Source organism: Giraffa tippelskirchi, chromosome 5, assembly GCF_054371585.1.
Source record: "Giraffa tippelskirchi isolate mGirTip1 chromosome 5, T2T-mGirTip1v1.2.pri, whole genome shotgun sequence".
NCBI classification, from domain to species: domain Eukaryota; kingdom Metazoa; phylum Chordata; class Mammalia; order Artiodactyla; family Giraffidae; genus Giraffa; species Giraffa tippelskirchi.
The window spans coordinates 89,863,537-89,888,407 of NC_137279.1; the positions used below are offsets into that span (position 1 = coordinate 89,863,537).

At 41.8% G+C, this 24,871-nt stretch overlaps 1 non-coding gene across 1 annotated transcript; it reads left to right on the plus strand.

Moving 5' to 3' along the window:
• Positions 1-16,491: 16,491 nt before the first annotated feature.
• TRNAR-UCU (transfer RNA arginine (anticodon UCU)) lies at positions 16,492-16,565 on the plus strand. Its single transcript has one exon. It is a non-coding gene; the product is annotated as a tRNA-Arg (tRNA).
• The last annotated feature ends 8,306 nt before the right edge of the window (positions 16,566-24,871 follow it).

The following is a 24,871-nucleotide window of genomic DNA, read 5'->3' on the forward strand; positions in this document are numbered from 1 at the left end:
TTGTAATGCAGGCTCTTGCCAGATTCTTGCCTGAACTGGCTCCCAGCTCCTCGGAAGCATTTTTCAGTTTAACTTCAGTCTTTTCTCTTCAGGTACTACTATCTTAGTTCTTCTAAACTCTTCTGATGCTTTTTAATATTCATCTCCTCTCGTCAGAGATTCTGTGAGAAATGTATCCTGAATGTTTCAAGTTTGGGTGCCAGTAAGACCTCTTCAAGGGCTTCTCAGGTGGTGCTACTGGTAAAGAACCCACATGTGGATGCAGGAAACATAAGAGATGCAGGTTCGATTCATGAGTCAGGAAGGTTCCCTGGAGGATCAGGGGAACTATATGGACTGATCTATATGAACTGTATGGACTGTGGCTTGCCAGGCTCCTCTGTCCATGGGATTCTCCACGGACAGAGGGAACATGTCTCCATGAATGTGTTCAGTCGCTAAGTCATGTCCGACTCTTTTTGACCCCATGGAGTACAGCACACCAGGCTTCCTTGTCCTTCACCATCTTGAGGAATTTGCTCAAACTCATGTCCAATGAGTTGGTGATGCCATCTGACCATTTCATTTTCTGTTGTCTGAACGACTGAACATGTCCATGGAGACATGTTCCCTCTTGTCCATGGAAAATCCCATGGACAGAGGAGCCTGGCAGGCTACAGTCCATAGTGTCACAAAGAGTTGGACATGATTGAAGCAACTTAGCATGTATGTACACAAGACCTCTTCAAGTTTTGGATCCTGTTATCTGTTGTCCTGTTCGACACCAAGTTCTCTGGCCTAGGAATGCTGAAGGAGCAGTATGTTGCCATAGGTTATCTAAACATAGAAATCCCCTCCTTTTGCCCTCAACATCAGAGCTTTTTAATAAGAGAGGATACACCAGTGCTTGCTTTGCTGAAGGGTGATGGTGGACCTCAGATAGACCCACAAAGCCAGTGCTTCAGAGGGAAGGCGTGTAGACGAAGGATATATCTGCTTTCTCTCTCTTCTAATTGCAAAGCATGCCTAGCAAAGGTAATGAAGGATTACTTAGGATACAGTCAAGTACACTATTTGTTTGAGAAACTTTGTGGATAAGAATAAAGGGAAATAAATTCAGTGAGGTGACTTTAAGCCAAATTTGAGAGGATAGGATGTGAAAATCAGGGACTGAAGAGCTTTATCTTTATCCCAATGTCAGTGGCAAAATTTTTTGAAGCAGAATGCTATGTGATTGAATTGCTATTAATCCTCAGATTCAGTGCAGCAAAGATGCTAACTCTTTTTCCCTCTGAATCTGCAAATTTAGTGCAATCCCATGCTAACTTCCAATGTTTTGTTTTATGGAACTTGATCAGTCAGTTCTAACAATCCATTGGAAAATGAAGTCAAGAATAGCCACAATGTTTAAAAAACATGTGGAGAGGTGATAGTGAGTTTTCCCACTGTCCTTAAGTTACTTTAAAATTGTAGCAGTAACTTCTCAGGAGCTATCTATTTTGCACATGGTAGTGTATATAAGTCAATGCTACTTTCTCCATTCATCCTACTTGCTCCACTGTGTCCACAAGTCTGCTCTCTATATCTGACCTAGAGGGGTGGGATGGGGGGAGGGGAGGGAAGCATGAGAGGGAGGTGATACCTGTATAATTATGGCTGATTCGTGGTGTTGTTCGGCAGAAACCAACATAACATTGTAAAGCAATTCTCCCCCAATTAAAAATAAATTAAAAAAAAAGAATGTGAAAAAATTTGTGTCAGTGAAAATGTTGAGGCATTGACATAAAAATATGCAGATAGTTTCAAGGAACAAGAGAAAGCGTAGTAGTCACAAACCAATGTGAGAATTTAGTGTATGAGGAATAATACGCTATGTCATACACTATACTTCTAATTAGTGCCGAAGGATTCAACTACTTAATGAATGGCATTACAATAGTTTGATATCTATTTGACAGTTGGGGTGGGCTCAAGCCCTTCCTTATTCCATATACAAAAATAAATTTTAGATGGTCCGACATGCTAAATTTTATAAATAAAACAAAACTAAAAGAAATTGTTAAAAACTATAGAAAGTATGTTTAATCTCAGAGTGGGAAAGACCTTCCTATGTAAGAGAAACTCACAATCTCACAATCCAAACTCACAATCTCTAAAAGGAAGGACTGGCTAGTTTGTATGATTTTTATTTTCTCTTTTTTCCTCTTTTTTTTGTATTTTATTTTATATTGGCTGTAGTTGAATTACAATGTTATGTTAGTTTCAGGTGTACAGCAAAGTGATTCAGTTATACATATACATATATCTATTATTTTTCAAATTATTTTCCCATTTCTCAATATTACAGAATATTGAGCAGAGTTCCCTGTGCAATATAGAAGGTTACTGTATGATTTTTAAAAAATGGTGTATATTGTAGATGCCATTAAGGCAAAATCTGTAAGATACAGATTGTGATAATTTAGTTATAACATAACCAAGTTTTAAATTGCTAATATGCAGAATATTCAATAAGTACACATAAAAGACAATTCAGAAATTTACACAAAGAAATTTACACAAAGGGTGTGAGTAGGAACTTTTAGAAAAGGTATAGTTGTCCAATAAACATCTGAAAAGATCTGCTCCATGTGAATTTTGAGAAATACAAGATAAAGCAACAGAGAAATCCAAGATTTTTAAAAATTAAAATTATGGATAATATCCAGTGTTGGCAAGCATTTGGGAAAACAGGAACCTTTATTTATTGTTAGTAAGAATATAAATTGGTGCAGTCTTTTTGCAGATATTTTGGCAGGATGTATCAAAATTAAAAATGGAAATACCAATAGTGCTATTTCCATCAACCTGTGCTATAGATCTATTCATATGAGTGCCATGATTTATATACAAGATTCACATCTTTGTTTACAGTAGTGAAAAATGGAAAATAATCTGAATATCCATCAACAGTGAATTGGTCAAATAAATTATGCTATAGTCATACTTTGTAATAACATTTAACAATTAAAAAGAATGAGGTGAATTTATATGTACCAACAAGGAAAGATAACCAAGATGTATTGTTAAGAGGAAATGCAAAGATAATACACATATTGTTATCCCTATTGTGTAAAGTAAGAGAAAAAACTAAAAAGACATGTTTGCATATGTTATATTTCACATATAACATGTGAAAATGTGGGTTAATGTAAATGAGTAGGTACTTACTGGCTGTGTGTCCTTGGGCAAGATCTTAACATCTCAATATTTTATTCTCCTTGAATGGAAAATACAGATAATAGTAGTACATATCCCCTAGGGTTGTGTGATGTTAGGGTTAAATAAATTAATCTACTCAAAGTGCTTTGAATAGTGCCTGGCACATAGTACTCACTTCATGAGTGCCCCTATTATTCAAACACATATTAAACTTGGAGAATTATTATTTGGGAGGATGGGAATTATTATTTGGGAGAATTATTATTTGGGAGGATGGGATGAGATTTCAGATTCTGAATTATTTTTGGAGCTTATTCTAAAGAAGGTCATTCAAAGCTGATTTAGAAATCCAGGAACAAAATTAGACAGTCCTGAGTTGGGGGATGCTGTTGGAAATGGAAAGGAGACTCTGAGTTTGGTGTTGGTGATGAAAGGGCCGAGAGTCAGAAGGCAGGGGCCGCTCTCAGTTTGGGGTTTTGAGTGATGGACTTAGAAAATGCTGCAGCATGGAACAAAATAGTGGAGATAGGCGACTGTTTTTGTGGGGTGAAGTATTTTGGGATGGAAGAAGATTAGTTTTGTTTTAAGTTATGTTCTTTAAGCTTCTGGAAACCCATCTACTAGGAAGTAGTCAGTAGACTGGGTGTAAACACTGGCACTCTGGAGAAAGATGACGTTCCAACTACCCTTTGAGGTAGAACAGCAGAAAAAGTCTCCAGTTCTTAGGTCTCATTCTAAGGATTTCCATCTAATATTTCCATTATAAAAATAAATGATTGTGATATTATGGAATAATCTCTGGGTAAGGGGGGCAGAGAACCTGTTCTAGTCAATTTGTTCGTCTATTCATTTTTCCCCCCAATAAATATAAATTGAGCAACTCTCATGTGCCAGACACAGCTCAGACTGATGAAGTAGAAGGAGCTCAGTTGCTCACCATCTGATTTAGGAGGCAGACATGAACAAAACTGATTGCAATACAGTATGCTCAGTGCTCCAATAGCCATCTGCACAGGGCTGTGTGAAGAGGGGTGTGATCCAGTCTGCTTAGGGTTGTGGGGGAAGTAAGGGAAATGTGATAGAAAATGAGATGGCTGAGCTGAACCTTCCAGGAGGAGAAACAATCCTCCAGGAAGATGTGAGGGTGGGGAGAAGGGGAGGGCCTTCCAGAAAGAGGAAGCATCACATCTCAAAGCATGTTAGCATGGGACTGGAACAGCTTTTTTGTTGGTAGTGGTAGCTTTTTTGGTTTCTATTATAGAGAACCGTAAGTACTTTGGCATGGCATGGCATGGAGGTAGGGGTAGAGAATATTAGTAAGTGAATTGAAAAAAGTAGCAGGGATCAGATCGTAGGTGGTGGGAGAAATATCAATAACCTCAGATACACAGATGACACCACCCTTATGGCAGAAAGTGAAGAGGAACTCAAGAGCCTCTTGATGAAAGTGAAAGAAGAGAGTGAAAAAGTTGGCTTAAAACTCAGCATTCAGAAAACTAAGATCATGGCATCCGGTCCCATCACTTCATGGAAAATAGATGGGGAAACAGTGGAAACAGTGGCTGACTTTATTTTTCTGGGCTCCAAAATCACTGAAGATGGTGACTGCAGCCATGAAATTAAAAGATGCTTGCTCCTTGGAAGAAAAGCTATGACCAACCTAGACAGCATATTAAAAAGCAGAGACATTATTACTTTGCCAAAAAAGGTCCATCTAGTCAAGACTATGGTTTTTCCAGTAGTCACGTATGGATGTGAAAGTGGCCTATAAAGAAAGCTGAGCACTGAAGAATGGATGCTTTTGAATTGTGGTGTTGGAGAAGACTCTTGAGAGTCTCTTGCACTACAAGGAGATCCAACCAGTCAATCCTAAAGGAAATCAGTACTTAATGTTCATTGGAAGGACTGATGCTGACGCTGAAACTCCAATACTGTGGCCACCTGATTCAACAGACTGACTCATTGGAAAAGATCCTGCTGCTAGGAAAGACTGAAGGCAGGAGGAGAAGGGGACAACAGAGGATGAGATGGTTGGATAGCATCATCGACTTGATGGACATGAGTTTGATTAAGCACCAGGAGTTGGTGATGGACAAGGAAGCCTGCGTGCTGCAGTCCATGGGGTTGCAAAGAATTGGACACAACTGAGTGACTGAACTGAACTGAACTGAACTAGGCCACAGGGGAACATTGAGGGGTTTCATCTTCCAGAAAAATCACAATTGCTCTTGTTGGTGGCATGGCAGATGGGTGCAAGGGGAAAAGGGATGGTTACAGGTAGACAAGTGAGGGTTATTAACATTTTCAAATTGCCATGGTTTGAAAAGAGGAAAACAAAGGAACTAAAAGCAGTGAGAATGGAGAGTGAGGGACAGATTTGAGAGCTAGTGAAGGGGCAGAATTGGTAGAACTCAGTAGCTGATTAAATTTGGAAGATAAAGGTGAGGAAAGGAGCATTGACAGGCTCCATGTTTCCAGCTTAAGTGATTGGATGGTATGTTCCTTCTCCCCAGGATATATAAAATCAGTCTTCTTCTTTCCATTTGCTGTTGTGTAATATGTTCTATTTCTGGGATCCACATCTCATCATAACTCACCTTGATGACTGCCAAAGCCTCCTTGCTGTGACCTCTTGAAATTATCTACCATGCAACATCCAGAGTGATCTATCAAAAATGCAAATCAAATCATAGTTTCTCCCTTACCTAAAACCTTTCACTGCCTCTGCATCTACTGCAGGATGAAAATCGAAGGCCTTTAACATGACATATAACGGTCTCTAAGATGTGGTCTTTCTAGCCATATTCTTTGTCATTCCCTGCCTGAGACTTTGGACTTAAGCAACCTCTCATTTCTTGTAGTATCGCACACAGAACTATATATTTGTTTGTTCTCTTCCCTCTAAAGTCTTTAGTGTGCCTTCCTTTCTCTGTTTCCCCAACACACACACAACCATACACTCTCCCTGTCCCAACCTCTGTTAACCTCCGATTAACAACAGTTCTTACTTTAAAACTCAGATGAGGTCTGCAGCTCTGGAAAACTCAGGCCTCACAGACTGGATTAATTTGCCCATATTTTTGGATATTATAGCACACTGGACCTACCTCTACAGTCGTTCAGCTTTTTTTGTTTTATGATTCTGTTTATTTTCTGTTTCTCACCATAATCCAGAGCAGATACAGTATCTTCATGATCTCTGTGTCTCAAATGCCTAGCACATTTTCTGGTATATAGTGTGTATTTATGGGCCTGTGGAATAAATAAATTAATAAATGAGTAGGCACTACCATTAGCTAGATGGGTGGAACAGGAAGAGCAGAAGATTGATGGGGGACTATAAGCTCAGGTTTGTACATTTTACAACTGAGATTCCTGCGAGTCACATAGGGATAGCTATTTCAGGGCAGCCAAATATATCAATCTGGCTTTCAGGTGAGATGTCTGGCTTTCAGATACGGGTATGGGAATTTTTAGCTCATAGTTGGTAGTATATGGTATGGTGCTCTTTAAGATCATTCACAGTGAAAATATAAGAGAGAAAGGCACACTTTAGGGCAGTATTTTTGACCACAACCCACAGAAAAAATTAGTTTTTATTATGCCCCAGAACACATATACTCACACAAGTCCATGAACATGTAACTAAAACAAAAATTTTATGAAACAGTATATAGTCCTTTTAGACAGTGATGCCCTCTGATGTATTTTTTTTATTTCATCCTGTCTTATCCTATCCTATCATTTCTTTTCTATTTAATAGTATACAAATGCTGCTAAACATTCTGACTGGCAGTCTGATAAACAGTCCTCTGTAGAACACTGATATTTAAGAAGGAAGACGAGGGGCTCGTGAAGGAGGCTCAAAAAGAAAGCACAGGGCGGGGGGCGCTGTGAAGTAAGTGGCAAATTAGAAGAGAGTAATGTGTGTCACAGAAACCAGAGGATGGAACATTTTTGAGAGAACAGGTGTGGTCAGATGTGTGAAGTGCTGCAGAAAGGTGAAGTGAGACTATCAATTTGGAGAGGGCATTTTTGCATTATCTCAGTTGAAGTCAATTGAGGACTAGGTAGGCAGTAAGAGAAGGAAGCCTGAGCCTAAGCTCTTCTCTATAAAAATGGAGACTACCTGGCAGTAGTCTGCTGAGGATTTTCTCATCCTTTATCTAATTTACCCCTTTAAGGTATTATTATTTGTGTGCATTTTAGAAATCAAAAGAGTAATTCAAACCTCAGAGAGGTTCATTTAGGTGCCCTGTGGTGCCCATCATCACATAGTAAGTTGGAGAACTGAGATTCAAACCTTGGTCAATCCTGACTTTAAAGTCTGTAGTTTTCCAATTGCACCGTAATGGTTAGTCTATTTTTGTAATTTTGGATAAGTAATTTAATTTCTATGGTCACGAGTTTACTAATCTCTGTAATTACAGATGGAGAGGGTTGACAAAAATTATAGACTACAGAAATATAGAAAATAAAGAGCTAGCATGTACTCACTGAGCATTATCAACTTAATCTTCAAACTATTTTTAAAAATTTATTAGTGTCACAAGAGCATGTGGTAAAAATTCAACTGATGCATAAGGTTAAAAATGAGACAATTATTTTAAACTCATTTTCCATTTGGAGGCTTCGGTGGTCCTGAGAAGAGTTTATTTAATACTTTTGATTTTCTAATTTATCAGTTAAGACTGAATACTTAACTGATTTTAGCATTTTGGCCTTCCTCTCCCTCACCTTCCCTATACCCAATGCATAGTGACTGTGTTGAAGATTCAAGAGTGATTCAGTGATACCATAAAGGAATAAAAATGGCACTGAAGTTTAACACTGCTCTTTGTTATATATGAAAGTTTCAAGAGTACATCCTAAGAATTCTCATTACAAGGAAAATTTTTTTTTAATTTTTTTATTTGGCTGTGCCAGGTGTTAGTTTTAATTCCTCGACCAGGGATTGAACCTGTGCCCTCCTTGCGTTGGGAGCACAAAGTCATAGCCACTGGACCACCAGAGAAGTCCTGGAAAAAAAAAATTGTTTTTTAAATTTTGCATCTATATGAGATGAACGAGTGCTCTGTTTTATCTAAGGACTGACTCTGTTAAACTGTGTTTTCACCTACCTGTTATTTGATGTATTTCATTGAAAGATGTTTTGATGATGGATTAAAAAAAAAAGGCACCAAAGCAGGAGTCAGAAAACCTGGAATTGAGTGCCAGCTTTGTGAATGACTAACTGACTGATCTCGAGCAAGTTATTTTATTTATCTGGAAGGCAGATAAACATTTCCTGTGTTTTTCTTAAGGTAACTGAAAGGGGAGTGAGCCACTAAAGGGGAGCCTACATAGAGCCGCCTTACCCAGTGCTGCTGTCTGTCTTCTAGACACCACAGCCTCTCCTTCTCCCTCTATCTCTCCCTCTGCCCTGTGGCCGTTTCCAGGCCCGCCTGGCCCTCCTGTCCTTCCTTGGGCTATCCCCCTCTGAACACAAATGTGGGGAAAGTTCTCAGAATCTCACTTCCTGGGATGAATCTCATGGGCATCCCATGCCTCTCAGCGATGCCCTCTGTGGAGTGGTGGCAGAGGTCAGAACACGGCTCCTCAGCCCCACCACTTCTGAGCTGAGTGACTTTGGGCATGTCACTTAGTGTCTTTCATCAAGGTTTTTCTTTTGTAAAAGGAGCATAAGGATAATCACTTTTTCCATAATCTAGGGCTGTTCTGATGATAAAATGAGATAAAAAATTCAAAATCCTTTTATCATCATTATGTCTATTGTTAATAATGATTCTTAGAATCATAGATAGGTAGCAGGAGGAAGGACCTTGGAAATTCAGCTGCCAGTTTTTAGAGGAGGAGAAACTGCACCTGGAGGAGATCAACTGGTTCACTCGACGTAAAATGCTTTCCCTTGACCCTGTTTCCAGTGTGGGGACTGAGTACTCTTTAGCTCAGGCTTTAGAAGTCCCAGTCTTCTGTAGGTAGTAATGGACTGTCGTGTAAGATAAACTGTATAGTATAGATATTGCTATGGCTTGTCATGGGCATCACTGACTCAGTGAACATGAACTTGAGCAAACTCCAAGAGACAGTGAAGGACAGGGAAGCCTGGTATGCTGCAGTTCATGGGGTCACAAAGAGTTGGACATGACTTAGTGACTGAACATCAACAACTACAACAACAACAACAATCGCTTGTCAAACAGAAGGTCCTTACATAAGGACAAATTTAGTTCCTGGAATTGAAACTTTCATGGGTGTACTTTTCAGTTTAGTTAAACTGATGTATTGTAAAAGATGAGTACCTTTCTTGTCTGGCAGTTATGGAGTCTGCTTTGCTGTGTTCACCTCAAGGTTTCTTCCTGGCTGAACGGGAAGTGGAGCTGAGGTAAGCAAAAGAGAAAGAAAGCCCAGTTTACTCCTAGTATTAGGCAAAACCAATGTTCTCGAATCCCTTGGCCAATGACTACAGAGTAATTGGCGTTTTAAGGATCCATCTTCTAATTCTTTGACCTCTAGCCTAGAGCATTTGACCTTTTAAGAACCAAGGGCCCCGTCACTGTGAAGATTAAGAAGCCTAGTTACCAGCCCATCCTCTGGTAACTCAATGCCATGGGGATTAGCAGGGCCCTATTCAGGGCCTCCTGGTTTTAAAGCCAATGGTGCACAGAGCCCCGATCAAAGAAGTAGAAGAGACCAGGTGTGTCGTGGAGACAGGAAGATTCCAGGATGTCTAGAGGTGAAAATGGAAAGGAAGGGAAGGACCATCAGGTCATTCTGGACAACCCTCAGGAATCTTGATCTGTGTGGACTGGGTAGAGGAGATTCAGAACAAGAAGTATAAACTGAAGATTTAAGAAGGAGAAAAGATCTGGGCTAGGAAGATGGGTGGAAAAGAAAGAGATCTGGGAAATGAAATCTGGAGGAAGGACAAAGAGAACCTGAGGATGAAGGAAAGACAAAATCAAGACTCTGGAGCCAAGTGACAGTCTACTGAGAGCGTGAGGGTCAAGGAGCTTGAGAGGCTGGGAAACTCAAAAAACCTTCAGGATGGTGGTTACAGAGGGTAAAGACAGAGAGGAGCAGTGGGCTGAATCTGGGAGAGACCAGGAACAGTGAGCTTGGGCAATAGTCTTTAGAGTAGATGGATCCAAGGGGAGATGAGAACAGATAGGGAAAGGGTCAAGAAATTGTGCCTTGCAGAGGATAGTGACTGGATGGGAAAGGATTAGGGAATACCAGCTACAGAATGTGGGAAGTAGTGAAATGAACATGAGTGAGGAGCGGTGTTCTGAAAGAGATGGGAATACCAGACCACCTGACCTTCCTCTTGAGAAATCTGTATGCAGGTCAGGAAGCAACAGTTAGAACTGGACATGGAACAACAGACTGATTCCAAATAGGACAAGGAGTACGTCAAGGCTGTATATTGTCACCCTGCTTATTTAACTGATATGCAGAGTACACCATGAGAAACACTGGGCTGGAAGAAGCACAAGCTGGAATCAAGATTGCTGGGAGAAATATCAATAACCTCAGATATGCAGATGACACCACTCTTATGGCAGAAAGTGAAGAAGAACTAAAAAGCCTCTTGATGAAAGTGAGAGAAGAGAGTAAAAAAGTTGGCTTAAAGCTCAACATTCATAAAACTAAGATCATGGCATCTGGTCCCATCATTTCATGGGAAATAGATGGGGAAACAGTGGAAACCGCATCAGACTTTATTTTTTTGCGCTCCAAAATCACTGCTGATGGTGATTGCAGCCATGAAATTAAAAGATACTTACTCCTTGGAAGGAAAGTTATGACCAACCTAGAGAGCATTTTAAAAAACAGAGACATTACTTTGCCAACAAAAGTCCGTCTAGTCAAGGGTATGGTTTTTCCAGTAGTCATGTATGGATGTGAGGGTTGGACTGTGAAGAAAGCTGAGCGCCGAAGAATTGATGCTTTTGAACTGTGGTGTTGGGGAAGACTCTTGAGAGTCCCTTGGACTGCAAGGAGATCCAACCAGTCCATCCTAAAGGAGATCAGTCCTGGTTGTTCATTGGAAGGACTGATGTTGAAGCTGAAACTCCAATACTTTGGCCACCTCATGAGAAGAGTTGACTCACTGGAAAAGACCCTGATACTGAGAAGGATTGGGGGCAGGAGGAGAAGGGGATGACAGAGGATGAGATGGCTGGATGGCATCACCGACTCAATGGACATGAATTTGGGTAGACTCCGGGAGTTGGTGATGAACAGGGAGGCCTGGTGTGCTGCCATTCATGGGGTCGCTAAGAGTTGGACACAACTGAGTGACTGAACTGAACTGAGGAGCGGTATGGACAGAGGGGAAAGGGCATTTAAATCAGGAAATGACTAAGGTTGATGTGCCCTGAGGAAGAAGGAGAAACTGGTGGAGATGGTGAGGAGAAGAAACAGTGAGAAGACATGACAGGGAGGTTAATATTAACACATGAGAAGGGGATGACTTAGAGTTAGCAATGGAGGCATAGAGAGCCTGAATGTTTTTTCTTTTTTTGATTGCATTGAAAGGCATGTGGGATCTTAGTCCCCTGAGGGATCTAACCCGCACCCCCTGCATTGGAAGTGCGGAGTCTTAACTCCAGGACTGCCAGGGAAATCACTAGAGAGCCTGGATTTTAAAGAGAAGAGTGTTGAACTAGAGAGGAAATACCAGAAATTACACATTTTGGGGGAAAACCTGGGTGAAGCTGAGAGAACATTTCCCAGCAAATTCCCAGAAAGATCTGGTGGGATGTGTCAGTCCACTTCCTCTTCTTTTGTTAGACACTGCTAGCTTCCTCATACTTTTTGACCAAACAGAACATTTCATATCCTTGGAGATATACTCTCTGGAATTTTCTAGTCAGCTGAAAAAGGTGGGAGATAGAAGCAACCAGGAAGGAGAGATTCTATCTCCAGATTCTTCAGCATTCCTCAGACCACCTCCCCACACCCCCCCACAAGAGGTTGACCTCAGTATCTCCACTGTGACCTTGAGTACCCATTGGAAGTCCAGCCCATTTTTGAAATAGATTGATTCTAGGTCTACTTTCCAGAAAACTTGAAAGGGCTGGATATCCCAGTGGGACTGAGTTATACCTGGGATGGTGTCTGAAAGTTGGATGTTGTGATTAAAGCAAAATTTTCTCTCTATTTGTGCTCCTTTGGCTTGATTACAAGCTCAGTTATTACCTGGATTATCTCACTTCTTTCTACTTAAAGTACAGGAAAAAGATGAGGAGGGAAAAAGCAATCTACAGTCAAGCTCCTTGACTGAAAGTGAAAAAGTGGAAGTTGCTCAGTCATGATCTTCCCAACCCAGGGATTGAACCCAGGTTTCCTGCATTACAGACAGATTCTTTACCATCTGAGCCACCAGGAAAGTCTTGACTGAAGAAGGAAGGAAATAGAAGGCTTTAGGAACATACATACTTTATTATCACAGGTTAGAAAAATGCATGAGAGAAATAGACAAATGACAGGGAACAAGGCCCAACAAAGATGCAGTGTCTGGAGAAGAACCAAAGACCCTTTGCTTGTCTGTGAGTATGTCCCCATTGCCTTCTGTAAAGAGTAGGGAATTATGAACTGAGCACCTGTAACTTCTGCAGAGAAGGGCCTAGCCCTACAGGCCTGACCTTGCAAAACACCTTTCTCAACCTCCCTGGGAGGTGCTGACAAGAGGAATGAGATGGGCTGACACTTAGGGGTCAGAAAATAAAATAGTTGTTGGAAACATTAGAAAATGGTATATGGAAACCACTTCTGGAGAATGTGCCCATGTTCATATGAATGAATAAGATTTGGGACACTGTAGGGACTGGATGAAAGTATAGTGTGTAAAGGCTGTACTCTCCAAACAGTTACATTGTCCTCCTCCATCTAATATCCTTTAGCATTTAAAACATGGATTTGTTGGTATAGGTATAGGGAAGCTGTGAGCAGGGCCAACATAGGATGTGGGATTTAATTGAATTTGTTTCTGGGCCACAAGGACAAGTTTCTGGCATTTACCACGTGTATCCCAGCAACACTTTATGAATGAAATAAGGTATGAGCATCACCAGTGTGTCTGTGGGGTCAGAGGGTGGTATTCAATTAGAGGCATGAGTAATGCTTGAGTCATAGATCTTTGGAGAATTCAATCAGTACAAAAATTTTTTTGGAAGGAGAATGTAGTCATCTTCTTAAGGGTTTACATAAACACAAATGACATACCTAGCTTAGAGAAGAAAAAGATGTACTGTCTTTAATCATTTTGATGGCTTAACCTTATCTTTCCTTCCCCTTTAAAAACTACCACTTTCTTTGATTGTTTCCTTCCTTATTTCTAAATTAAAAACTTAATTGAGAGACATTATTCACACTTATCAAGAAGCTTTATCTGATTGATGGATTTAAAGTGAAATAATAGACGTCAGAGGAATGTCTCTTATTTGATAAAAGCCCTTGGACAAAGTCCAGCATATTTTTGTTGACATAGAATATAAATGTAAAGGATCCTGGAGAGACTCTTGTTGGGTAGGGGTGTTTCTTTGCTAGAATGGAGAGGTTGAGGTGGGGAGTAACGGAGGGATAAAGGAAGGATGTTCATGAGAAAGGAGGCAACTCAGGCAAGATAGTCAAGAATTATAACTCATGGGATAGAGGAAGGAGAGGGACAACATCTTGAAGTCTCAGCTCATATTTCTCAATAGCATTTTTTATTGCCCCCAGTTTACAATGAGGAAATGGAAGATTGAGAAGTTAAGTCACATTCTCGGAGTTTTGAAGCAAGCAAACTACATAGCTTGCTACTGAAGCTGGCTCTTTGGTTAGTGTGAACCTGGAAAATCAGCACCTTATTTGGCAGGCAATAAGACTAATTCCATCCTCCTAGGTGGCTCAGTGGTAAAGAATCTGCCTGCCAAGCAGTATACACAGGTTTGATCCCTGGGTTGGAAAGATCCCCTGGAGAAGGAAATGGCAACCCACTCCAGTATTGTTGCCTGGGAAATCCCATGGACAGAGGAGCCTGGTGGGCTACAGTCCATGGAGTCACAAAAGAGTCGGACATGATTTAGCAACCGAACAGCAACAAACGGCAAGACCAATTCCATCTTTCCCTGTCCGTCTTTCAGAGTAGTTCCTAGATTAGAATTTACCTACAGGATCCTTGAGGGTGGGACCATGTCATTATTATCTCTCATTGTTGTATGCCCTAGCCCCAAGTGAGAACATTTCAAACTTGGTGAATGAAGGTCTGGAGGGAGTTGGAGAACTGGGGCTCTTCATTCAGGTTGTGGAGAACACATGATCTCTTAAGGTAGTGAAGCTTTGGGCAAAACTCGGGACTGATCGATTTCTTGAGTATGGGGCTAAATCTCTATGAAGAGCAGAGGATGTGTTGTGTCTCAGAGAACATTGATTGAGTCTGGTGGGAAGTATCCTGATAACCTAGGCTTTCCTTTTTCTCGTGCCTGTGGGGCTCATGGCTGGCCTGAGCATTGAGCTTCCCTTTACAAGCACGTGGACCTCCTGATGGGTTCCCTGACTAGCACCTTGTTACTGGCCACTCAAAGTAGTACAGTCTTTGGCCAGCACCAAGTTCTATGTGTCAGATTCTTGGAGTTGTCTAGGGTAAACGTATTAAGAATGGTGCAGTCTGTGCCTCCTTGCTTTAGGTTTGCAATATGCATAATCAGTTTTACTTTTCTGAGCTCCTCTCTCTAGGTCCTAGATGAAAGGCAAGCTTGATTAGAATGGCTGCTTTTCCCCAGGTATTAGACTCTTCCCTTTGCATCCCAGCCTGACTGAATCACCTTGCTCCCTGTTGCTCCCTGATCCCATCATTGGGCTATAGGAACGGGTAGGAAAGTATGAGATATTACCCTGGGATACACTCTTAGAGTTAGAAGCGTCCTTTAAGATCTTCTGATCGAAGCCCTTCATATTGTCATGCTGTTCTTCACTTGGCCATCGCTTGTATGTTGAGCTATAATTGGAGGCAGGTGGCAGTGACCAGAGCTGTAGCCCTAGAAGCACACACTGAGGCTGGGGAGAAGGGGATTCTGAGCCAGCACTTTACTCTAGTTGTAACCTTTTGAGTGGGAGTGAGGTCATGAACACTGAACCAGAGTCTTTCAATCAATGTACTGTCATTGGGAACACAGAGGCCAGTTGTCCCCTGATGTGTCTGGGAATCAAATAGGATAAAATGAGCTGAAGGTGAGGTTAGAAGGAACTAGATTAGACTTTCAGAAGGACTGGCATAGTGAAAACAGTGATTGTGGCATGTTTTCTCTAGGAGGCTTTTAAATATAGGAACTGTTTTATTTGATCTAGGGTAGGTATGGATGTCTTTATGTAAGGTTATGGAGTGATGGTCAGTTTGATTGTCTGGGGTCACCTCTAGCAAGCCCAAACAGCTGAGAAATCCTCATGCTTTAAATAAGACAGTCCTGGAAGGAAAGAAAGGCAGACTTGGAGCTGGGGAAGGTGGGGGAAGGGAGGCAGGTATTCGTGGAGGGTTGCTTGAAGACCATCTGTGTTTCATTACAGAGCTGCCACACTCACCCTCCCCCCTGTGTGCCCTTCTTCCCACCTTCCTTTCTGTCTTTCTCTCTGTCTCTCTCTCAGACACACAGACCACTGCTCCGTCTCCACTCCCATCCTTCATTCTAGAGAGGATACTGAAGGAACATCGTATCAGACTCCCGTTCCCTCTTCCCAGGCTCCACAGATACAGCTCTCAAAGCTGAGAACTGTACCGTCTTCTGGAGCCCAGTTTCCCTGCTAGTCTCTGCTGCCGTTCACACTGTTTCTTTACGGAGGCAGCTTCTTTGTCTCGGGGATCGAGGGTTTTCCTAAATCTCCCAGCTTTGCCCAGCCCCTGCCTGAGAATAGCTGGACTGGGATGAAACCACAGTGAGGGAGAGGGGTGGAGGTAGAGAAGGCTTCGGGTTTTCTCCGCTGGACTGGGTGCACTCTGCTTAATTAGCATGAGAATAGAAAGACATTCTCCCTACCTCCCTTAGGGATGGAGAGGAAAGAAGAGCCAAGACTCTAGCTCTGTCCTACTCCATCAGAGATTCTGGGACTGGGGAAATGACCACTTTCACGTTCCTCCGATCCTCTGCGGACCCCAGGACCCACGGTACTGAGAAAAGCTTTGATGGAGCCGGCTGGTGGATCTCCACTCCAGATTTTCCAGCTGTCCCTGTCCCCCCACCGCTCAGAGAGCAGGATGCTGAGATGGCTCGGTGATGCAGAAGGTATGTGCTTTTTCAGTTCTGGTGCTGATGCTGTGTGTGTGGTGAGGTCTCTGTGGCGCAATGGACGAGCGCGCTGGACTTCTAATCCAGAGGTTCCGGGTTCGAGTCCCGGCAGAGATGGTCACCTGGCAGGTACCTCTTTTATTTTATATGCTGTCATGCTAGGTTGATAGTTATATTTATTCCTCCCTGGGGGCTCTGGGAAGAGAAAGAAAACCCCTTTCCTTGGAAATCCTGGACCTCCCCTCTTTTTCTGTCTCTTCCCTCTTTGTTCTTTCTCTGTTCCCCACTTATTAATTTTCTATTGTCTAGCGAAGGCTCAGATGCCTGCTACATCTCTCCACTCAGCCTGACACAGCCTTTGAATCCTTTGCTTCACAGAAAAATCACTGGCAAAGAGTGACTGGGATGCCTGGCCATAGGTTTTGAAACCACTATGGCTCCATTCCTTTACCACTGAGCACATGAAAAGGCAGATCATCCCATATGCTGATAAGGAAAAGTCCAATTGTCCTCTAAGGTAACACTCATCTTGACCAAGATGGGTCAGGAGGTGGATGAGGTCCTGTAGAGGGTGATTTCCTGTGCTATCTTTGTCGGCTATCCTTTTGTATTCCAAAGGATAGGCTTTTTTTGTGTGCTAAAGCTCATTACTCACTTCCTCATCTACAAGGTGAGATGTAATCATTGTTCCTTGTCTCAGTGGAACAAACTACACAGCAGCACGCTAATTACCAGCAGCAGATGAACTTGTCCCCAGAAAGTCAAGGTCTTATATTTCAATGGTCTTGACTGAAAAGTTCGCAGCCTTTCCTGCTTGCAGGACAGGCTTTGAGGTTTGTATCAAAATGTTATTTTCATAATTCTTAGTTTCCAGCAAGCAGTTTTCTCACTAGCTCTCTCATCCCGCATCCACTTCAGCTCTCTTCCCCTGTTTCATCTAATGGGCCACATTCAGGAAGATTAGGAGCTTGGTCGAATTGGTTTTCTATTTTGGGCTGGTCTGGCTCTCTCCATTTCATATTGCAGCCTCTAGTCTATTAGCTAGAGGGAACCGCCTGAGCCGGGAACTGACCTCCACCTCAGGTGAACTCAGGAAACCTGAGGAGACTCACCTCTCCTCCTAACTGCTGGGGAGTCAGCATCTCTCCAACCCACGGCTCTGGACAAGTGACCAGAGGACACGGCCGGCCGTCACTTGCATTCAAAAGAAGCTGGAGTGGGGTGAGATAGGAGAATCCAATCCATGCTAAGAAGTGGGGAATTGATATGGCAGACAGGAGGACTCTGGAAGAAGACTGATTTTTTTTTTTTAGCTTAGGGACTTGTGCATGTTTGCAGCAAACTGAAACTCCTGAAATTCTTTTGAAGTTAGTCTGGTACTTTTAAAGGGACTAGGAATCTTGCAAAAAGAAGCAATACAGCTTTACATTCCTGAGTTACTTTGATGGAACACCAGTTCTGATATTAACTCTTTCCTGAGAGCCCCAATGGATATGGCTTTTGGACCTGAAATCCCTAGACAGCCCTTCTGAAGCCTTTTATTTTTAGCTCAGCTTATCCTAGGTCTTTTTGCTTTAAGGTCAGGCCTGAAAGGAAAAATTGGTCTGTGTGTGTGGATGGGCCATGGGGGGTTGTAGGGAAGGAGTTTACAGAAGAGGCATTTTGGAGTTTTCAGCCATAATCCAGAATACTACCTTCATCTTTCTAGTCCACCCCTCACTCCCCTGCATCATTCTATTATAATGGTGCTGCTGAATGGTAACAGTTTTGAAAAGTAAGAGGGCTGTCCCTCTAGCACTGTGAAAGTTCAGGACAAGGGTATACATTCATCATGGCTCACTCTAAGCTTTTCTCGATTCTGGACGCTCTCTATGAATGTATTCTCTATGAAATGTAGTCTTTATGAAATTGTGGGAGCTGGGATGGGATGTGTGCCCAAGTAGGCAGTGAATTGAGATTCGTTTAAGTGCTTGATGAGGGTGCAATGTAGCCAGCTCCTCAGGTCAAATTCTATATTAGTGAGAATTTAACTCCACAGATAATCCCCCGTACCTGATTGTAGCTAGACAATGGTTTCCATTTTCTAACTTGGAATCAGGAGATCCTGGTTTAAGTTGCAGCTTTGCCAAGTTTCCAAGCCTCTCTGATCTTTAACCTGCTTATTTATTAGAACAAAATTGTACTATCTATCTTCCAAATGTGATAATGAATGAGAAAGTCCATTGTACAGCTCTATATAGCTCTGTAGAGCTGTGTACAAGTATATAGGTTTTGTTAGTTTGGGGGTTGCTTTTGTCTCACTCCTCAGCATGAAGAAAAGGTGCCTGGCCAGAGATAGGGAAATGAAAGGCTCTGAATGATCAGCCCCTGCCTGGAACCTCCAGGATGGCTATATGCCACCAGCTGGGGCTGGTACTGACCTGTGCTACCCTAACAAAGAGGATGGAATGGACTTTCTAGCTGGTGGAGTCCTTCAGAGGGCAGATGGCCCCTCTGTTCCTTACATAGGTGACTTCATCTCAGCCGGGTAGGTAGAGGTCCCTGCTGGCTATACCACTGAAGGGAACTAACAGCTTCCACTTATTTAGACATCACCCAGCTTTTAGCTCCCTCAGCCTCTGAGGGGTGATGTTTTGGGAACTTGTAGAAGAACATCCCCAGGACCAGTGGCAAGATTTTCCACATTGGTAAAAATTCCTATATATGTGCTAGCAACATTTTTCTTAACACAAGAGAGAAAATTTTTAATTTATGAATATCATAAGTATTACATTTTAAAGATCTCAGAATATAAAATAGAAATGGTGGATTTTTTTTTAATAAAGTCACTTCACTGTAGGACTCAAATGCTTCACAGGTGCTGAAAATGACCATTAATTACGAAGTGTGCAGACAGGATATGTCTTATTTATTATTGTATTCTCACTGCTTGAAATATGGTCAGCATTTGATGGATATGTTTGAAAGAATTAATGCTGACTTAGATTGGCTATAAATTATGTAGATATGAAAGAGAAAGAGCCATAGCTCCTAGGGATCAGGAACACAGGCAGTGTCTTCTTGCATTAATTCATCCACTTTACAAATATTTATCAAGCACCCACTTTATGCCACTTTCCAGGCACAGGGATCCAAAATAGCATTTCCCACTTCCCTCATGAGTGCATATTTCTGTGACAGAGACAAAGAATAGGTAGGTAAATAATATTATGGTAGAATTGTAGGTAGAGATACCTGCTGGAGGAATCGATGATAAAAGAGTGATGTGAAGCCTGGTGGTCACAGAAGACTTTCCCAGGAGGTGGCATGTGAGTGAAGAGTAGATGAAGCAAGAGAGTTCGATGAAATCCAGATGATGGGCATTCCAAACAGAGAAACAGCAAGAGCAGAGAACCTGAGGTGGGCATGAGCTTGATGACTTTGAGGGAAAAGCACAAAGGTTAGTGTGGCTGGAGTGGAGAGAGTGATGAAGAGAGTCAAGCTCAGAGATTAATACGGGACATGTTGGAACTTCCCTAGCAGAGCAGTGGTTAAGATTCCATGCTTCTAATAAAGGGGCATGGGTTCAATCCCTGATTGGGGAACTAAGATCCCACATACCATGGTAGTGTGGTAAAAAAAAAAATGGGGCATGTCATACAGGATAATGTACTCAACCCCATCACAGCCAACTCTGCCTTGTGTATTAAGTCTAGTATCTCCTCACTTTTCCTTTACTATCCTGCAATGAAATTTATAGGTAATACAACTTATAAGTATAATTAAAACAAATCAATAAAATATCCTTTTTTGAAATATAAGGAAATGTAATAAATGCTATGTATTTTAATACATAAATGGCATGCTATCAGTCTTATACCTATATGAAGAATCACCTCCAATACAATAACTATAGATGCAGATATGCAAAAAAAGTGCAGGTATATTATAAATATCACAAAGAATATCAATCATCAGCAGTGTTGTGATTTTCCAAACTGGTGTACACTTGTTGATAAATTTATGATCAAAACAAATTAAATATTCTTGCAAAGCATGCACCATTCTGCATTTCTGAATATTTTAGGAAATTTGAAACCATGCAGAAAACTGTATTTATATGGAAAAATGAGATAGACTTTAGGTCCAGATACCAGCAACTAGCCTTTCAGTAGGTCATTCAAAAGAAGTGCACTGCATGGGGCAAGTCTTCTTTGTGTGAGATGCATCTACATATTGCAGGACACATGAATCCCAGGTACCCTTCCTCTCTGTAGCTAGTAGTGGTCCCCAATCATTACAGAAACAAAGCAAAAAAAAAAGAAATACTCCACCAGATTTTCAAATCACTACCTCAGGGCTATTGTAGACCAAGTGGTAAGTCTTGTAGATCAAGCTTTCCTTCATGCTAATGAAAAGTCATTGGTGGGTTTGAGCAGAGAAGTGGTGGAATCTGATTTATGTGTTAAAGGGCTAGTTTTGACTGTTGGTAAAGAATAGCCTGTGTTGGGGAGAAGGGAACGTTTTCTGGTCTTTTGGACACAACACCTTTTGGAAGCAGCTGGGGGTGGCACTGCGGTTCCCAATGACACCACTAGAAATGGAGGGTTTTATAACAATGTCCACCTACAAACATGATCTGTCATCTCTGGAGAGCTAGCCTGGCATGGATCATTTATATTTTGTCTAGGAACTAGTTAGTTTATTATCCTTACAATGATTCCACTTACTAGCAAAAATGTTCATTTTTGTTTGCATTGAAAAGCCATAGGAAATGGAACCTATTCTCCTAAACATGATTTCAGTGTTTATGGCTTTTTTCAGTTTCTATAAATTATAATGGAACAGAATGTCTTTAAACTTCTTTGTGTCCTCCTTGGAAGATGTATCTTTTTGCTTCTGTAATGTAATGTTGTCCTGTGATGGTTCTACTGAGAGAATGGACTGTGGGCGAGACACAGAGTCTTATGATACGGGAAGCTGGAAACACAAGCACAGCGGAGGAAACAACAGTATGGGGACAACATGGACCCGAGTCTGTGTCAGAGGTCTTGCTGTCTACTTGTGTAACTTTGGGCATGCACTAGGTTTCTTGAGCCTTGGTTTCCTCTTCTAGAAACTGAGCCCACCAATATCTAGAATTAAATAAGGTAAAGTGGAAATGGGTCTGGATAGGTAGATCCATAATAGGTGCAGAAACAAACTAGCTTCCTTTGTTTACGGATGTTTACTGAAGAACCAGCCTTCTTCAGATTGAGCGTTTCAAGCTAGTTTCTTGGAGATCGTGTGTGAGGCTCTGGGGGACTTAGCCATGGACCACATGTCTCCGTACCTTGAAAATGTTTGGGCATAGTGGAGTGCTAGAGGGAGTAAGAAATGCATGATGCATCTTACAGTAGTTACCACCAAGATGGCTGTCTCTCTCCCGTGCTCACTATGGAAGCTCTGGACTTCTCTCTGGGGCTCTGAGCGTAGAAACCTGCAGGAATCATTAGTCCAATTCTGGGAACAAGGTTTTACAGGCCCCATGGAGAGGGTCATGTGAAGTCTTTTCATCTAGGAGAAATGCTGGGCTTTAAAGCCAGGTATGAGGACCAGGGTGTCCAGAGAACAGATAGATTCCTGGGGAGATGGGAGGAGATAGGAGCCCAGAGATTGGCTGCTGTGTTCCTGGCCAGGGCACTTTCTGGGAGTTGCCTGCCATGGACCCAGCCCAGTCCTGAGTTTTGGAAGAGCATCATCTGGGAATCACTAACAGCCCCTAATAATCTTCCTTTTGCTACATCTGTAGTCCACTTTTGAGGAGGGACATGGTGCCATCCAAAATAGCAGACAATTTAGAACCAATTATACCTATTGAAGGAATATGCAGCTTATTTTCTTTTCTAATTATGCACAAACTTCCAACAGTACTTTAACATTTTTTTACTTAACTGTGCCCCTATCAGTGGAAGAGAGTGATTTTTTACCCCCAGATGTCAGGAAGCAGAGACTAAAGTGGCTTTTGACAAGTACAATATTTCTTTGAAGTCTTATGCTTTATGCCATATTTTAGTATAGTTTTGGGGTTCTACTTCGTTATATCTGCATTTTAGGTACATAAATAATTATCTGGCTGCTAACTTTATAGTAAAAATAGTGCCTGGCATGTCCCACATATGAGTATCTGGTATATACTAGTTATAAAAGCACAGAAATATATTAATATTAAAAATGAGTTTGTGACCTCTGAGTATTCACTCAGAGATGATGGGGGATGTAGCCTGGAGACAGGTGAAGTAGACAGAAACCTGACAGAGAATGAACATTCATTCAGTTACTCGTTCAACAAATACTTACTTAGCGCCTACTGTGTGCTAAGCATTGAACTAGGTGCTGCTGGGATACAAGGATGAGCAAAGAGAGGCACAGATTTTCACGCAAATACATTGTAGAATTGCAACTACGAATGAAAGGGCAGATGATAGAGAAGGGGACGTGTATGGTGGAGGGAGCTGACCTCCTCGGAGGGGCAAGGAAACCTTCTTCCAGGAAATGTCTCTTGACTTGACTCTGAAGATCAGTAGGAAATAACCAGGCAGAGAATGAAGGAAAGAGCTTTCCAGACAGAGGAACAGGGAGCACAAAGGTCTCATGGTGGGAGAGAGAATAAATGGCTAAAAAGCGAGTGTGGTTTGACTTCAGAGAGGAAGGCAGAAAGAGGCATGAAATGAAATTGGAGAGAGACAAGAAGCTGACCCACAGGGCTTTGTCATGACTGTAGGGGTTTTGTCTTTATCTGAAAAACAGGGGGAAACCACTGAAGGGTTTTAAGCCAAAGAATAACGTGATTAGCTTTGCATTTTAGAATGATTGCTCCAGCTGCTGTTCAGAGGATAGGGTGGAAGGGTGCCAAGACAGACACGAGCTGAATAGCAGTTCAGTAGTCGTTGTGAGAAGTGAGGTTAGCTTGGATTGGGCGATGGTGGTGGTGGTGTAGTTAGAGAAAAGTAGATGGGTTTTAGAGATATTTATGAGCAAAAACGTGCAGGATTTGGTCATAGATCGACAATGGTACAAAGAGGAAGGAGCTGTCAAAGGTGACTCCAAGATTTCTGGCTTGCCTACTATTGACCAAGACAGGAAAACCCTGCAAGAAGGCCAGGTTTGGGGTAGGTGAGCTCAGCTCTGAGCTTCTAACTTTGAGGTGCTTTGAAGCTGAGAGCTGGATCAGGGTCTGAATCAATGATTTAATTTTGGGAGTCATCTGCATGTTGGTGGAATTTGAAGCCAAAAGTGTGAATGAGATCACCAAGAGAAAGAGTAGAGTGAGAAGGACCTAAGAATGAGCTAAGAAAAACTCTAGTGTTTAATGGCACAGTAGAAAAAGAGAGAAGCAATGGCGAGGGAAGTAGGAGGGAAACCAGAATATCATTTCTGAATTCAAAGGAAGGGAGAATTTAAGAAGGGACTTCACTGAGTACCACGTGCTACTGTAGAGCCAAAAATAAGCAGAACTAAACTTATCCGTTAGAGTAAGATATGTGAAAGCCAGTGGTAGGGTTTTTTTTTGCACTTTCTATGGAGTAAAAGGGCAAGAAACCAGATTGGGGTGCAGAGGGAAGGGGAGGGGAGGACGAGGAGAGAACACAGAAAGGCCACTCTTAGAAGTCTGGCTGAGAAGGGATGATGGAAGGCTGGTGAGCTGGAAGGCAAGAAGAGCCAAACAAGAATGTCTCTTCTGTTTTTTCTTTTCAAAACTTTTCACTTTGGAAATTTTCAAATGGAGGTGAATTCAACAGAGTAGTATTATGAACCCTCATGTACGCATCACTTAGTTTCAGCAGTGATTAACTCACAGTCACACTGGTACCTATATATCCACCCATTTTATTTGTGCTGTCAGTGGGAGAGACTTGAGCTGTTTGAAAAACCTCTGGAGAGGAAATCACTGAGAAGGAGCATCTGAATAGTCAAGAGAAAGAAATAGAGAAGAAAAGCATAAATGATGCTTAGGGTTTCTGAGAAAGTGGGAGGGGAATAGGATGTAGAGCATGCTAAAAGGGAGTCACTTTCATACCTGGAGAGCCACCTTCTGTCTTGCTGAAGGAAGGAAAGAGGGCAAGGTGGTAGGAAGGGTGCAGAGGTAGATTTGCATGTTGACGTCTGGAAGATAAGACAGTTTCACCTGCTGATGGAGATGGCTCTTCCTCCTCCTCTTCCTCCTCCTTGTCCTTCTTTTAAAGTAAGTGATCATGTCATCTTCTGAGAGTAATTGGGAAAAAGAGGATGTTGGTGTTTAAAGACAGCATAGAAATCTGGGTTAGTTATTGTGGAGAGAGAGAGAAAATGATGATATAGCAGAGAAGTGTGGAATATTTACTAGATGGTATTAAGGGATCAATTTGGAGGAGTTAGACTGGCTCTGAGAAACAGATCCAATTTCACACACACATATGTATATT